The sequence below is a fragment of the Arachis ipaensis genome, chromosome B1 (genome assembly GCF_059453495.1).
Source record: "Arachis ipaensis isolate K30076 ecotype BB chromosome B1, ASM5945349v1, whole genome shotgun sequence".
NCBI classification, from domain to species: Eukaryota; Viridiplantae; Streptophyta; class Magnoliopsida; order Fabales; family Fabaceae; genus Arachis; species Arachis ipaensis.
In genome coordinates, this window is record NC_142436.1 from 39,975,813 (window position 1) to 39,993,577 (window position 17,765).

At 38.9% G+C, this 17,765-nt stretch overlaps 1 non-coding gene across 1 annotated transcript; it reads left to right on the plus strand.

The window, feature by feature from the left end:
* Nucleotides 1-17,657: 17,657 nt before the first annotated feature.
* On the plus strand, nt 17,658-17,765 carry LOC148576295 (small nucleolar RNA R71). Its single transcript, XR_015902960.1, has one exon. It is a non-coding gene; the product is annotated as a small nucleolar RNA R71 (small nucleolar RNA).

Genomic DNA, 17,765 nt, shown 5'->3' on the forward strand with positions numbered 1-17,765 from the left:
CATGTAAAGAAAGCATGATAAAATGACAAGAAATAATAAATGCTACAACTACCAAGCAAGGAAAGTAAAGATAGCAACTCAATAAAGCAATAAAGAGGCATGAAACATAAAATTGCATTAAGTGTAAATTAAAGTAACAAGAGTGCAAATACATAAAAGTGGCAAAAATGGAGAGAATGACAAGATAAACTGATGAGCGGATAATTTATACGCTTTTTGGCATTGTTTTTAGTATATTTTAGTTAGTTTTTATTATATTTTTATTAGTTTTTAAATAAAATTCACTTTTCTAGACTTTACTATGAGTTTGTGTATTTTTCTGTGATTTCAGGTATTTTCTGGCTGAAATTGAGGGACCTGAGCAAAAATCTGATTCAGAGGCTGAAAAAGGACTGCAGATGCTGTTGGATTCTGACCTCCCTGCATTCGAAGTAGATTTTCTGGAGCTACAGAAGCCCAATTGGCACGCTCTCAATTGCGTTGAAAAGTAGACATCCTGGGCTTTCCAGCAATATATAATAGTTTATACTTTTTTCGAGATTTGATGGCCCAAACAGGCGTTCCAAGTCAGCTCAAGAATTCTGGCGTTTAACGCCGAAACTGGCATAAAAGCTGGAGTTAAACGCCTAAACTGGCATAAAAGCTGGCGTTTAACTCCAAGAAAAGTCTCTACACATGGAAGCTTCAATGCTCATCTCAAGCACACACCAAGTGGGCCCGGAAGAAGATTTATGCATTAATTACCTATTTCTGTAAATCCTAGGCTACTAGTTCTCTATAAATAAGACCTTTTACTATTGTATAAAAAAAAGCTTTTGATCATCTTGGAATCATGTTTTGATGATTAAACCCTCTTTGGGAGGATGGCCATTCGGCCATGCCTAGACCTTTTGTTCTTATGTATTTTCAACGGTGGAGTTTCTACACACCATAGATTAAGGTGTGGAGCACTGCTGTTCTTCATGAATTAATACAAAGTACTATTGTTTTTCTATTCAACTCAAGTCTATTTCTTCTCCAAGATATTTATTCGCACCCAAGAACATGATGAATGTGATGATTACGTGACACTCATTACCATTCTCACCTATGAACGCGTGACTGACAACCACTTCCGTTCTACATGCAAACAAGCTTGAATGTGTATCTCTTGGGTTTCTAATCTAAGATTAGAACCTTCGTGGTATAGGCTAGAATTATTGGCGGTCATTCTTGAGATCCGAAAAGTCTAAACCTTGTCTGTGGTATTCCAAGTAGGATCTGGGAAGGGATGACTGTGACGAGCTTCAAACTCGCGATTGTTGGGCATGTGACGGACGCAAAAGGATCAATGGATCCTATTCCAACATGATCGAGAACCGACAGATGATTAGCCGTGCGGTGACAGCATGCGTAGAACATTTTTACTGAGAGGACGGGAAGTAGCCATTGACAACGGTGATGCCCAACATAAAGCTTGCCATGGAAAGGAGTATGAATGATTGGAAGAAGGCAATAGGAAAGCAGAGGTTCAGGAGGAACAAAGCATCTTCATACGCTTATCTGAAATTCCAACCAAAGAATTACATAAGTATCTCTATCTTTATTTTATGTTTTATTTATCTTTTAATTATCAATTCTCCATCATCATCTGAATTCGCCTGACTGATATTTACAAGGTGACCATAGCTTGCTTCAAGCCGACAGTCTCCGTGGGATCGACCCTTACTCACGTAAGGTATTACTTGGACGACCCAGTGCACTTGCTGGTTAGTCGTGCGGAATTGTGACAAAGTGTGATTGACGTTTGAGAGCTCCAAGTCCTTTGGCGCCATTGTTGATGATCACAATTTCGTGCACCATAAACTAAGAAAATTAAGACAATAAAGTAAAGAAAGGTAGAAGAAACTACATCAAAACAAGAATCAGACATAGAAATTACATGGAAATTAAACTAAAAACCGTAGGTTCTAGAGAGAAGGGGGAGCTTCTCTCTCTAGAAAATTAACTACATTACTAAAAACTAACCATAATTGCTCCCCCCTTCACATGGAGTAAGGCCTTGCTTAATATAGGAAGAATCAACTTCAAAAAGTCCAAAAATTGGGCTCTGGAGGCCCAGAAATTGCCCCCAGCGATTTCCATTAAATGAGTCACGCGCTGGGATGTGTGCATACACACAGGTCGTCGTGCGTTTGCACACATGGTTTTGTGGCTTTTGTGCGTACGCACCGGTGGTTGTGCACACGCACACTCCAATTTGTGCTTCTCCTTTGTTTTCTTCACGTTTTCTCCTTTTGTGTTTGCTTTTCAATCACTTATTCCATCCATATTAGCCTTGTAATCCTGAAATCACTCATCAACCACATCAAGGCATCGAATGGAATAAAAGTGAAATGAAATTAGCTATTTTAAGGCCTAAAAAGCATGTTTTTACAATTAAGCACAAATCTAGGAAGAATTACAAAACTATGCTATTTAAAGGAATAAGTGTAGGAAAAGTTGATGAAATCCACCAAATAGAGCAAATAAATATCTTGAAATGTTGATTCATCATATCCCCACACTTAAACGATAGCATGTCCTCATGCTCTACCAAAGGAGATGAGAAGGGAAAAGAACATTTATTCCAAAGCATGTAAACTACCTACATGCAATCTACCTAAATGAATGCATCTACTTAGTCAAAATAAATAAATTTCCAAGAATACATATATGATCATAAGGGCTAAAGCAATCTAAACCAAGCCAAATCCATAATTGATTAGAGTTATTGAAAAGCATTAACAACTTGCACGATAAGCATTAATAATGGGTGGAAACACGTAATTGAGTAATTGAACCCTCGCCGGATGTGTATATGCTCAAATCACTTAAGTGTATATGACCCTATACAAATATCATAAGGACTTTTCCATGGTTGTAATGGGGCTAGGGTAAAGGTAAGGTTATATATATGGTCAAGTGAGCTTTAAATTTGAATCTTTGACTAACTTGAGCTCTCACCTAACCTACATAACAACTTATACAACTCAAAGCAAACTTAACTATCCATTTCTCACTTTTCTTACACACTCATGCGTTTCCTTTTTAATCACAACTCATATGCATGGTTATTGTTACCTTACTTTGGGGCAATTTGTCCCCTTGCTTTCTCTTTCTTTTTCTTTTCAAATTAACATATATACAAAAGTGACAATGCATATGGCTTAGGCATTTGATGCATGAGTATGTACCCAATTTCCAAGATTTCCAACAAAGTGAAAAAAATCCACTTTTATCTCAACCAAAGTTCCCAAACTTCCCCACACTTAAATGATACACTCTCACTAGCCTAAGCTAATCAAAGATCCAAATGAAAGACTTTTATTATTTTTCACTTCAAGGCTAGTAATGTGCTAACTTTAAGAACAAAAGGGGATTGAAATAGGCTCAAAGTTGGTTAACAAAGGGAGATAAAAGGGTGGGCTATTTGGGACAAGTGAGCTTAATGAAAAGATGGCCTCAATCATATAAATGCATATATACATCAAGCAGTGGACATAAAGAATCAAACAAATCAAAGATTGCAATCATAAAAAGAGAATAACACACACAAGAATGAAAATAGTGGTTATATGATGTAACCACACAATTAGGCTCAAAACTCACATGCTTATGTGTTCGTAACTCAAAAGCATGTTCCACAACATATTTCAAGCAAGTTTCAATCAAAAGTTCCAACTCAAATCAATTAGGATGTCAATGCCCTATCAAGAATATTTTTCTTGGAAAATTTTCATTATATTAACTAAGCTTATTATGTATATGCAAAGAAATCCAATAGACTAAGAAAAAAATGCAATTAAGGTACTAAAATATATACAAACCAAGAAAGAAAATGCAACTAAGAATTCAAAAAGAAGATGAAAGTGTTAGGATTAGAGTATGTCACCCAAGGTGGTCGATCGGTGACGACCTCCCCACACTTAAAGATTTGCACGGTCGTCCGTGCACTCAAAGGTGAGCTAGGGGGTGAAGTGACTTTGGATTGCCACCTTCAGCTGGTGGATCAATCGGCTGCTGCATGCTTTTCCTCCCGCTTTCCTTGTTGTACATAGTGACTCATCCATGAGAAAGAAAAGATAAGATAATAAGATGAGTGAATGCAAAAACAAGGAAGCAAGGAGTGTTGTAATGAGGTGATACGCACTAGAATGAGCGAGTGAAGTAGTTTGTGACATGAAAGACAAGTGTGTGAATTCTAAGTTGTGCACGATTTAGAACACCCACATACTAGCATGGATAATTAAGTCACAAGTATGCAAAATAACATGCACTTCACTCATCCTAGCGTGCTTGAAATACTTTAAAGAAAGCTTGTAAGTTAAGATAAACAAACAAGTAATCAAAAAGCATAAAAGTATTCAAGCAAAAATTAAGAAATTGTGAATTGGATGATGAAGCAACACCTAATTGACATGAAGTGGAAAACATGGCAAGCATAGTCCATGATAAACCACTATTTTATGGTTTATATTGTGTTTAATTGTGTGGTTTTATCATGATCTTTACCCACTTATTCATTAAATAAGCATGCATTTATAATTCCTTCCTGAAGTTATTGCATGATTGAAAACTTGCTTCCTAGAGACTTTTAATTATGTATTTTATTTCTCTCTTATTCCATTTGATGCCATGATCTATGTGTTAAGTGTTTCAGGCTTTATAGGGCATGAATGAGTTAGAGATTAGAAAGGGAGCTTGCAAAAATAGAAGGAACACAAGAAATTGAGGAGATGACCAGCGAGAAGCGACGCGGCCGCATGGATGACGCGACCGCGCGAAGAAGAGGAAATCGCAGTGATGCGGCCGCATGGATGACGCGACCGTGCGGCATGGAATAGCACAAGTGACGCGGCCACATGGATGACGCGACCGCGTGGCAAAGCAGAAAGCCGAATGACGCGGCCGCATGGATGACGCGACCGCGTGACATGCGCGATCTGCATAATCTGTAGAATCGCTGGGGGCAATTTCGAGCCTTATTTTGACCCAGTTTTCAGCCCAGAAAAGCATACTAGAGCCAGAGAACATGCAGAAACCAACAACAACATTCATTCCGCATAGTTTTAGTTTTTAGATCTAGTTTTCCTCTCCTCTAGGTTTTCTCTCTACACATTCATAGTTTTTAGGATTTTGTTATGTTCATTGTTTTTGCATTGGGATATTGACAAGAGTTATTGCCTCATCAAGACTTCGACATTCTAGTTCGTTCTCTTTACTTGTCTCTTACTCTTCCATGTTTCTTAATTTACTTAATTTTATTATTGGATTATTTTAGCATTTATTAAATACAAGAATTACTTTTATTTTTAATCAATCTTTTGATCATTATTTATCATGTCTTTCTTTAATTCCCTTTCTTATGTTATGAATTTTACATTTACAATGAGCGAGTAATTCCCTAACTTGATGGGGAGTTGATTGAAAGGAACCCTTGAGTTGGGATGCTCAAGAGAAATATTGCAATTGGGTTTATTGTTGGATTCTCTCTAGTCATTAACACCAATCCTCCCAAGAGCGGATTGGAACTTGTGGATAGATACAGCACTCCAATTCGTTTGACTTTCCCTTACTTAGTAAGGGACAACTAAACATAATAACCCTCAATTGTCAATTAATCTTGAGAGTACTCTGACAAGAATAGGGCTTCCAGCTAATCAACTCTCAGTCAAGGCTTTTATTTAAATTTATATAAATTCTCTAATTTAATTTTCTGCCATTCAACTCAAACCTTTTTGAAAACATCTGATTAATAAAATAGCAACTTTTCTGCAACTCGTTGGGAGACGACCTGGGATTCATACTCCCAGTATTTTAATTTTAATTTCTGTGACACCCTTCTAAATTGATGAGCGGATCTCTAGTTGGTTGAGAACTATACTTGCAACGTATATTTTATAATCATTCTTAACTCGCCAATTTCCGCTCGCATCAATCCACAAAGCTTAAAAAGCTCAAAAAGTGTCATTAGGCAAGCTTATGACCCAATTCCACAATTCTCCATATTAATGCATCAAATAGGTGACTTAAAAAAATAAATCATAACAATCATCACCCAACAAAAAAAAATGCACCAACTAAGAACAAATTGCCTATCTATAGATAATGGAATCCAATTACCTGGTGGCCAAAACATGCAATTTAGAAATCCAAAAGAAGTTCATGAAGGAAATGCTATGAGTACTTGGTATGCATAAAATTAAACGTGAGGAACTCAATACCAAGCACAATCTATAACCTCAACAAAGATATGCAAAAATGATAGCAATAATGATATCAATGATTCAACAGCAATATCTCAATACAATCAACAAACCAACTCAATCATCCAACACTTAGCATCAAAAACTTAGAATTAAACTAACTAACTAAGCAAATAACTAACTAACTAACAAACTAACTACTAAAGGTGAGCATGGTGGGTGGTGAATGGTTCTTGAGGAAGGAAAAGAGGAGAGAAGAAGAGAAAAGAAGAGAATAAGTGGAGAGAGAAGAGAAGAAAAGAAGTAAAGTGAGAGAACAGGGGCGTGCGCACGCACAGGGTTGTGTGCGTGCGCACATGATAAACCCCGATTTCATGATTTATCTTGTGCTTATTTTGGGGGATTTTATCACCTTTTTCCACAGTTATTCAATGAAATAGCATGGTTTTGTGATTCTCCCTTGAATTTCGCTTAAGTGTAACAACATGCTTTTTAGGCCCTAAATTGGTAATTTTGATTCATTTTAATTCCATTCGATGCCTTGATGTAGGTGTTAAGTGATTTCAGGTTATAAGGCAAGTATTGGATGGAAGGAATGAGTAGAAAAGCATGCAAAGGGGAGAATGCATGAAGAAACAAAGATTGGGAGTGCATCAAAGGACGCGCACGCGCACAAGGCGCGCACGCGCAAAAGTGATCTCGCCCATGGACGCACACGCGTACATGCCGCGTCCGCGCGGATGAAGAAATTGCCAATCGACGTGCAAGCGCACATGGCGCGCACGCGCCAATACTCTTACATGGCCCACTTGAAGGCAAAACGCTTAGGGAGATTTCTAAGCTGCCCAGGCCCAATTCCAATTTGTTTCTGAGTGTATTTCATGTAGAATTGAAGTCCAAGCAAAGGGGGAGCAATTAGTTTAGCCAACATGAGCCTTTAGTTAGTTTTCTAGAGAGAGAAGCTCCCTCTTCTCTCTAGAATTAGGTTAGGATTAGGTTAGATCATCTTAATTTCATGTTTAATTACTTGATCTCATCTTGTTTCCTTTACAATCTCTCATTTCTACATCTTGATTCTCGTAATTGTGATGTTAATTTCTCATTTTGCTCTCTTTTGTGATGATGAACTCATGTTGGATTTGATTTACTTTTAATGCAATTTAATGTTGATGTTCTTTTTTATTGATGAATTGAGTTGTGATCTTACTTTTCTTGCACTTAATAGTTGTTAGATTTTATTATTCTTGCAATTTATGATGTCTACTTTTATTGCACTCTATGTGTTTGATGAAATTCTCTCTTTAATTTTTGAGTAGTTTTGTCAACTCTTGGCCTAAGCCAAGGGAATTGGGTAATCTTGAGTCATTGGGTATGATGGATTTGGTGATTTAAGAACCCATGGTGATCAATTTGACACCCATTAATGCTAACCCACTACTAAGTTAATTAGTAGGTAGGTTAGGACTTAAGGGTGGATGTGATCAAATCTATTTGACGTACTTCAATCTTAGGAGTAAATGTTACGTACTTAAAGCTTTTGGGAAGTAGACTTAATAGGTTGGCCACTCATGATTATCAATATTCGGTTTGTTGACAAGGATGGTGATCTCAATTACCCAAGTCTTAGCCAAGAGCTCTTTATCTTACTTTCTTTACTTACTTGCTAAATTTACTTTCTTGCCATCTCATGAACCAACCCCCCCCCTTTACCCCTTCATAGCCAATAACTAAGCATTACATTGTTTCCTAGGGAGACGACCCGGAGTCCAAATACTTCGGTTAATTTTCATTGGTGTTTGCACATGTGACAAAACCAAATTTTTGATGTGAGAATTGTTTGTTGGTTTGTAGCTATACTTACAACGAAGTAATTTCTTTTTATAAGAAGAAAATCTAGACCATCGAGCAAATCATCAATTATCAGCACACTATGAGGAAAGGGGAAGGTGTGCGAGCACACCCGCTATGCGAGTGCTCCTGGCAGAAGAGGGAGTAAGAAGTGTGCGTGCGCACAAGGTTGTGCACACGCATATAACACTCTTTTTTTTGGCATGAAGGGTCATGTGTGCGCGCGCACACAGGTCCGTGCGCACGCACAAGAGCGAAAAGGGGTATGGGGTGCAGGCGCACAGGCTGTGCTGACGCTCCCACCAGAAGGGTCGGTCACACATTGACGTGCGGACGCACACGTCTGTGCGGCTGCACAAAGAGCGCAAGAAAGGAGACTCGTGCGTACGCACACAGCAATGCGCACGCATAGGTCACAAAATAGAGGGAGGTGCGCACGCATAGGGCATGCTAGCGCTGCGAACAGAGGGCATATCAAGGAGTGTGCGGATGCACAGGCTTGTGCAGCCACACAGGTGGCAAAAAATGCAGTTTTGTGCGTACGCACAGCATGGTGCGCACGCACAGATGCCCTGTTTCACAAAAATTTTTCTTCAAATTTCTAAGGTACCAAGCTTTAGTTCAATGAAAGCTCAACCCCAAAAACATTCGAACATCCAAAATTTCATGACCTACATGCAAGTTTACCTACTAAACTCAAAATTAAACTAATCCTAAGCAAACCAAAATAAGCAAAAATGCAATAAACCAAAATTATATACAAGAAAAAGGGTAAGAACAATGTTACCATAGTGGGGTGTCTCCCACCTAGCACTTTGGTTTATTGTCCTTAAGTTGGACTTATGGAGAGCTCTCATCAAACCTCCTTGAAATCCCACCCAAGCTTGTATTCTCGAAGGCTTTTGAGACTTCAAAGCTTGTGCACCCATATCTTGTTGTCAATTCCTTTCATTCCATGTGGGTAGCAAGCATTTGAAATTCCCAATTCCTATAGCACAATAGCAACAAGACTCACAATGCAACGGGTGAGAGTTCATAGGATAAAAAGGAAACAAAACCAAAGGTAATAAAAACAAATAAAATGAACTCCTAAAACTAGCAAAAACAAGCAATCAATCAAAAACAACTATTTACATATAAACATATTTACAATCAATCAAAATTAAGCTATTCACACTATTTACATATGCACAATAGCCAATAACAAGCACCATTACAACTCCCCGGCAACGGCGCCAAATTTGACAATGGCCAATTTGCATAGGTTAGGAAGTTTAATTATTAAAATGGATTTGGTGTTGTAAGTATAGTCCTAACCCAACAAATTGACCATCAATCAAATAATAAATTCAATACAAAATAACCGAGAGTAATGAAACCTCGGGTCGTCTTCCCTAGGAGTTGCAATGAAATGTCATATTATTGGCTATGAGAGGAGAGCATGAGGGTTGTGAATGCAAGAGAGAGCAAGGAATTAAAATGGCAAGAAATTAGAGTGCAAGAAGGTAACTTAGCATGCAATAAATTGAAAGTCAAAGCAATTAAAGAAAGAAATGAAAATTAAATGCTAAAAAGAACTCTTGGAAAGAAGTGGGTAATTCAGGATTCTTATCCTAGTTGTGGACCACAAACATGGTAATTGTGTGTGAATTAATCCCAATTAGTCAATCCTACATCGAGGATAAGTCAATTAGGCATAATTAACCTCAATCCTAAGTCCTAAGTCAACACTAAAGGGGTCACATAGAGTCAAGGGAAACTAAATTAATTAACAACCCTCACACAATGTGGAATGGACATCCACCACTCAAGTTCACCCAAACACCCGAATTCCCTACCAAGAGTGTGAAAAACTAAGCAAAAATCCAACCAAACATTTTGTCAAACACTTGGTGGGCATGTAAAGAAAGCATGATAAAATGACAAGAAATAATAAATGCTACAACTACCAAGCAAGGAAAGTAAATATAGCAACCCAATAAAGTAATAAAGAGGCATGAAACATAAAATTGCATTAAATGTAAATTAAAATAACAAGAGTTCAAATAAATAAAAGTGGCAAAAATGGAGAGAATGACAAGATAAACTAAGGAAATTGAGACAATAAAGTAAAGAAAGGTAGAAGAAACTAGATCAAAACAAGAATTAGACATAGAAATTATGTGGAAATTAAACTAAAAACCCTAGGTTATAGAGAGAAGGGGGAGCTTCTCTCTCTAGAAAATGAACTACATGACTAAAAACTAACCCTAATTGCTCCCCCCCCTTCACATGGAGTGAGGCCTTGCTTAATATAGGAAGAATCAGCATCAAAAAGTCCAAAAACTGGGACGTGTGCGGACGCACAGGTGTGTGCGTCCGCACACATGCTGATTTTCCGCTTGTGCGTACGCACAGGTTGTCGTGCGTACGCACACATGGTTTTGCGGCTTTTGTGCGTACGCACAGGTGGTTGTGCGCATGCACACTCTAATGTGTGCTTCACCTTTGTTTTCTTCACGTTTTCTCCCTTTGTGCATGCTTTTCCATCACTTCTTCCATCCATATTAGCCTTGTAATCCTGAAATCACTCATCAACCACATCAAGGCATCGAATGGAATAAAAGTGAAATGAAATTAGCTATTTTAAGGCCTAAAAAGCATGTTTTCACAATTAAGCACAAATCTAGGGAGAATTACAAAACTATGCTATTTAAAGGAATAAGTGTAGGAAAAGTTGATGAAATCCACCAAAATAGAGCAAATAAATATCCTGAAATGTGGATTCATCACATCTCAAGCACACTAGAATGAGTGAAGTGCATGTTCCTTTTTGTGTAACTATGACATAGCTTTTTACGTTAGAGTGTGTGTTCTAAACCTCGCGCAACTTAGGATGCACACTTACTTTTATCCATGTCGCACATTGGGTCACTCACTTTATTCTAGTGGTTATTACCTCATTCCAACAATATATGCTTCCTTGCTTTTGCATTCACTTGTTTTCCTGTCTGGTTTTCTATTTTACATGGAGGATTGGTGTGCAGAAATCGTGACGGTTTCATTCCTTGGTAACGGCGCTGAAAACTTTATAAGCACGTTCATAATCTTAATTCTTTGTCACAACTTCGCACAACTGACCAGCAAGTGCACTGGGTCGTCGAAGTAATAAACCTTACGTGAGTAAGGGTCGATCCCACGGAGATTGTCGGCTTGAAGCAAGCTATGGTCACCTTGTAAATCTCAGTCAGGCGAATTTAAATGGATATAGAGTTTTAATAATTAAAAGATAAATAAAACATAAACTAGGATAGAGATACTTATGTAATTCATTAGTGAGAATTTCAGATAAGCGTACAGAGATGCTTTCGTTCCTCTGAACCTCTGCTTTCCTGCTGTCTTCATCCAATCATTCCTACTCCTTTCCATGGCAAGCTTTATGTAGGGCATCACCATTGTCAATGGATACATCCCATCCTCTCTGTGAAAATGGTCCAATGCGCTGTCACTGCATGGCTAATCATCTGTCGGTTCTCGATCATACTGGAATAGGATTTACTATCCTTTTGCGTCTGTCACTACGCCCAGCACTCGCGAGTTTGAAGCTCGTCACAGCCATCCCTTCCCAGATCCTACTCGGAATACCACAGACAAGGTTTAGACTTTCTGGATCTCAAGAATGGCCATCCATGGGTTCTAACTTATACCACGAAGATTCTAATATCTCAGACTCGGTCCTCTGTATTAGATATCTAAGAGATATTCATTCTAGCTTGTTTGCATGTAGAACGAAAGTGTTTGTCAAGCACGCGTTCAGAAGTGAGAATGATGATAAGCGTCACATAATCATCACATTCATCATGTTCTTGGGTGCGAATGGATATCTTAGAATAGGAATAAGCTTGAATTGAATAGAAAAATAGTAGTACTTTGTATTAATTCATGAGGAACAGCAGAGCTCCACACCTTAATCTATGGTGTGTAGAAACTCTACCATTTGAAAATACATAAGTGATAATGGTCCAGGCATGGCCGAATGGCCAGCCCCCATGAAAGTCTAAGATAGCATAAAAACTAATCAAAGATCCCCTACAAAGAGTAAAAAGTCCTATTTATACTAAACTAGTTACTAGGGTTTACAGAAATGAGTAAATGATGCAGAAATCTACTACCGGGGCCCACTTGGTGTGTGCTTGGGCTGAGCATTGAGCTTTACACGTGTAGAGGTCTTTCTTGCAGTTGAACGCCAGTTTGTAACCTGTTTCTGGCATTTAACTCTGCTTTGCAACCTGTTTCTGGCGTTTGACTCCAGAATGCAGCATGGAACTGGCGTTCAACGCCAATTTGCGTCATCTAAACTCGGGCAAAGTATAAACTATTATATATTGCTGGAAAGCCCTGGATGTCTACTTTCCAACTCAATTGAGAGCGCGCCATTTGGAGTTATATAGCTCCAGAAAATTTACTTTGAGTGCAGGGAGGTCAGAATCCAGCAGCATCTGCATTCCTTCTTCAACCTCTGAATCTGATTTTTGCTCAAGCCCCTCAATTTCAGCCAGAAATTACCTGAAATCACAGAAAAACACACAAACTCATAGTAAAGTCCAGAAATGTGATTTTTATTTAAAAACTAATAAAAATATATTAAAAACTAACTAAATCATACTAAAAACTATGTAAAAACAATGCCAAAAAGCGTATAAATTATCCGCTCATCACAACACCAAACTTAAATTGTTGCTTGTCCCCAAGCATCTGAAAATCAAATAGGATAAAAAGAAGAGAATATACTATAAATTCCAAAATATCAATGAAACTTAGCTCTAACTAGATGAGCCGGACTAGTACCTTTTTGCCTCTTGAATAGTTTTGGCATCTCACTTTATCCATTGAAGTTCAGCATGATTGGCATCTATAGGAACTCAGAATTCAGATAGTGTTATTGATTCTCCTAGTTCAGTATGTTGATTCTTGAACACAGCTACTTTATGAGTCTTGGCCGTGGCCCTAAGCACTTTGTTTTCCAGTATTACCACCGGATACATAAATGCCACAGACACATAACTGGGTGAACCTTTTCAGATTGTGACTCAGCTTTGCTAAAGTCCCCAATTAGAGGTGTCCAGGGTTCTTAAGAACACTCTGTTTTTGCTTTGGACCTTGACTTTAACCGCTCAGTCTCAAGTTTTCACTTGACATCTTCACGTCACAAGCACATGGTTAGGGACAGCTTGTTTTAGCCGCTTAGGCCAGGATTTTATTCCTTTAGGCCCTCCTATCCACTGATGCTCAAAGCCTTGGATCCTTTTTATTACCCTTGCCTTTTGGTTAAAAGGGCTATTGGCTTTTTGCTCTTGCCTTTTGGTTTAAAGAGCTTTTGGCTTTTTCTGCTTGCTTTTTCTTTTTCTCTTTTTTTTCGCCATTTTTTTCTTTTCTCTCTTCTTTTTTTTTTTCTGCAAGCTTTTGTATTCACTACTTTTTCTTGCTTCAAGAATCATTTTTATGATTTTTCAGATTATCAAATAATATTTCTCCTTTTCATCATTCTTTCAAGAGCCAACACATTTAACATTCATAAACAACAACTTCAAAAGACATGTGCACTGTTCAAGCATACATTCAGAAAATAAAAAGTATTGCCACCACATCAAAATAATTAAACTAGTTTCAAAGATGAATTCGAAACCATGTACTTCTTGTTCTTTTGTTTTTAGAACAGTTTTCATTTAAGAGAGGTGATGGATTCATATTCATAACTTTAAGGCATAGACACTTAGACACTAATGATCATGTAATAAGACACAAATATAAATAAACATAAAGCTCAAAAATCAAAAAATAGGAAAATAAATAAACAAGGAGATTAAGGAATGAGTCCACCTTAGTGAGGGTGGCGTCTTCCTCTTCTTGAAGAACCAATGGTGCTCTTGAGCTCCTCTATGTCTCTTCCTTGTCTTTCTTGCTCCTCCCTCATAGCTCTTTGATCTTCTCTAATTTCATGGAGGATGATGGAGTGCTCTTGGTGCTCCACCCTTAGTTGTCCCATGTTGGAACTTAATTCTCCTAGGGAAGTGTTGATTTGTTCCCAATAGTTTTGTGGAGGGAAGTGCATCCCTTGAAGCATCTCAGGGATTTCATGGTGAGGAATCTCCTCATGCTCATGTTGAGGTCCATGATCTCTTGTTTGCTCCATCCTTTTCTTAGTGATGGGCTTATCCTCTTCAATGAGGATATCTCCCTCTATGTCAATTCCAGCTAAATTGCAGAGATGGCATATGAGGTGAGGAAAGGCTAACCTTGCACAAGTGGAGGACTTGTCAGCCACCTTATAAAGTTCTTGAGGTATAATCTCATGAACTTCCACCTCCTCTCCAATCATGATACTATGGATTATTATGGCCTGGTCTATAGTAACTTCAGACCGGTTACTAGTAGAAATGATTGAGCGTTGAATGAACTCTAGCCATCCCCTAGCCACTTGTTTGAGGTCATACCTTCTTAGTTGAAACCGGCTTGCCTCTTGAGTCAATTTTCCATTGAGCTCCTTCCTCACATATGTCTATGAGGACTTGGTCCAACCTTTGATCAAAGTTGACCCTTCTTGTGTAGGGGTGTGCGTTTTCTTCCATCATTGGCAAGTTGATAGCCAGCCTTACATTTTTCGGACTGAAATCTAAGTTTTTTCCCCGAACCATAGTAAGCCAATGCTTTGGATTTGGGTTCACACTTTGATCATGGTTCTTTGTGATCCATGCGTTTGCATAGAACTCTTGAACCATTAGGATCTCGACTTGTTGAATGGGGTTGGTGAGAACTTCCCAACCTCTTCTTTGAATCTCAAGTCGGATCTCCGGATTCTCATTCCTTTTGACCTTGAAAGGAACCTCAGGGATCATTTTCTTCTTGGCCACAACTTCATAGAAGTGGTCTTGATGGACCTTTGAGATGAATCTCTCCATCTCCCATGACTCAGAGGTGGAAGCAATTGCCTTCCCTTTCCTCTTTCTAGAGGTTTCTCTGGTCTTAGGTGCCATAAATGGTTATGAAAAAACAAAAAGCAATGCTTTTATCATACCAAACTTAAAATGTTTGCTCGTCCCCAAGCAAAAGAAGAAAGAAAGTAGTAGAAGAAGAAGAAAATGGAGGAGATAGAGGGTGAGGTGTTTTCGGCCAAGGTGAGAAGTTAGGGTTGTGTTGTGTGAAAATGAAGAAGGAATGAGGGGTTTTTATAGGAGGGGGGAGGGTTAAGTTTCGGCCATTAGGGTTGGGTTTAGGAGGGAAAATATTTTGAATTTTGAAGGTAGGTGGGATTTATGGGGAAGAGAAGATGGATGTGAGTGGTGAGGGGGTGATGGGAAAGAGTGATTGAAGTGATTGGTGAAGGGTATTTGGGGAAGAGAGTTATGAAAAGGTGTGAAGGGGAGAGAAGAAGTGGTGGGGATCCTGTGGGGTCCACAGATCCTAAGGTGTCAAGGATTTTTTATCCATGTACCCTTTAGACGTGTAAAACGCCCTATACATGCAATCCTGGTGTTTAACGCCAGACTGCTGCCTGTTTCTGGCGTTAAACGCCACTTCCATGCTCTGTTCTGGCGTTTAACGCCAGGTAGATGCTTGTTTCTAGCGTTAAACGCCAGCTTGGTGCCTGTTTCTGGCGTTAAACGCCAGACAGATGCTTGTTTCTGGCGTTTAAACGCCAGACTGTTCTCCTCCAGGGTGTGCTGTTTTTCATTCAATTTTTCACTCTGTTTTTTATTTTTCAGTAGTTTTTGTGACTTCACATGATCATCAACCTAAAGAAAACATAAAATAACAATGGAAAATAAATAAATATAATTAGATAACATTGGGTTGCCTCCTAACAAGCGCTTCTTTAATGTCAATAGCTTGACAGTGAGCTCTTATGGAGCTTCACAGATGTTCAGAGCATTGTTGGAACCTCCCAACACCAAACTTAGAGTTTGAATGTGGGGGTGCAACACCAAACTTAGAGTTTGGTTGTGGCCTCCCAACACCGAACTTAGAGTTTGACTGTGGGGGCTTTGGTTGACTCTGCAGTGAGAGAAGCTTTTCATGCTTCCTCTTCATGGTTATAAAAGGAGATCCTTGAGTTTGAAACACAAGGTTGTCCTCATTCAGTTGAAGAACTAACTCTCCTCTGTCCACATCAATCACAGCCCTTGCTATGGCTAGGAAAGGTCTTCCAAGGATGATGGATTCATCCTCATCCTTCCCAGTATCCAGGATTATGAAATCAGCAGGGATGTAAAGGCCTTCAACCTTTACTAGCACGTCCTCTACTTGTCCATAAGCCTATTTTCTAGAATTGTCTGCCATCTCTAATGATATTCTGGCAGCTTGCACCTCAAAGATTCCCAGTTTCTCCATTACAGAGAGTGGCATGAGGTTTATCCCTGATCCAAGGTCACATAGAGTCTTCTCAAAGGTCATGGTGCCTATGGTACAAGGTATTAAGAACTTTCCAGGATCCTATTTCTTCTGAGGCAATCTCAGTTGATCTAGATCACTTAGTTCATTGATGAGCAAGGAAGGTTCATCTTCCCAAGTCTCATTACCAAATAATTTGGCATTCAGCTTCATGATTGCACCAAGGTACTTGGCAACTTGCTCTTCAGTAACATCTTCATTCTCTTCAGAAGAAAAATACTCATCAGAGCTCATGAATGGCATAAGGAGGTTCAATGGAATCTCTATGGTCTCTAGATGAGTCTCAGATTCCTTTGGTTCCTCAGAGGGAAACTCCTTGTTGATCACTGGACGTCCCAGGAGGTCTTCCTCACTGGGATTCACGTCCTCTCCCTCCCTTGTAGGTTCGGCCATGATGGTTAATTCAATGACCTTGCACTCTCTTTTTGGATTCTCTTCTATATTGCTTGGGAGAGTACTTGGAGGGGTTTCAGTGACCCTTTTACTCAGCTGGCCCACTTGTGCCTCCAAATTTCTATTGGAGGACCTCGTTTCATTCATGAAACTTAGAGTGGCCTTAGATAGATCAGAGACTATGTTTGCTAAGCTAGATGGATCCTGCTCAGAGCTCTCTGTCTTTTGCTGAGTGGATGATGGAAAAGGCTTGCTATTGCTAAACCTGTTTCTTCCACCATTGTTAAAGCCTTGTTGAGGCTTTTATCGATCCTTCCATGAGAAATTTGGATGATTTCTCCATGAGGAATTATAGGTGTTTCCATAGGGTTCACCCATGTAATTCACCTCTGCTATTGCAGGGTTCTCAGGATCATAAGCTTCTTCTTCAGAAGATGCCTCTTTAGTACTATTGGATGATTCCTTCAATCCATTCAAACTTTGAGAAATTATATTGACTTGCTGAGTCAATATTTTATTCTGAGCCAATATGGCATTCAGAGTATCAATTTCAAGAACTCCCTTCCTCATAGGCATCCCATTATTCACAGGATTCCTTTCAGAAGTGTACATGAACTGGTTATTTGCAACCATGTCAATGAGTTCTTGAGCTTCTGCAGGCATTTTCTTTAGGTGAATGGATCCACCTGCAGAATGGTCCAGTGACATCTTTGATAACTCAGACAGACCATCATAGAATATATCCAGGATGGTCCATTCTGAAAGCATGTCAGAAGGACACTTTTTGGTCAGTTCCTTGTATCTCTCCCAAGATTCATAGAGGGATTCACCTTCTTTCTGTCTGAAGGTTTGAACATCCACTCTAAGCTT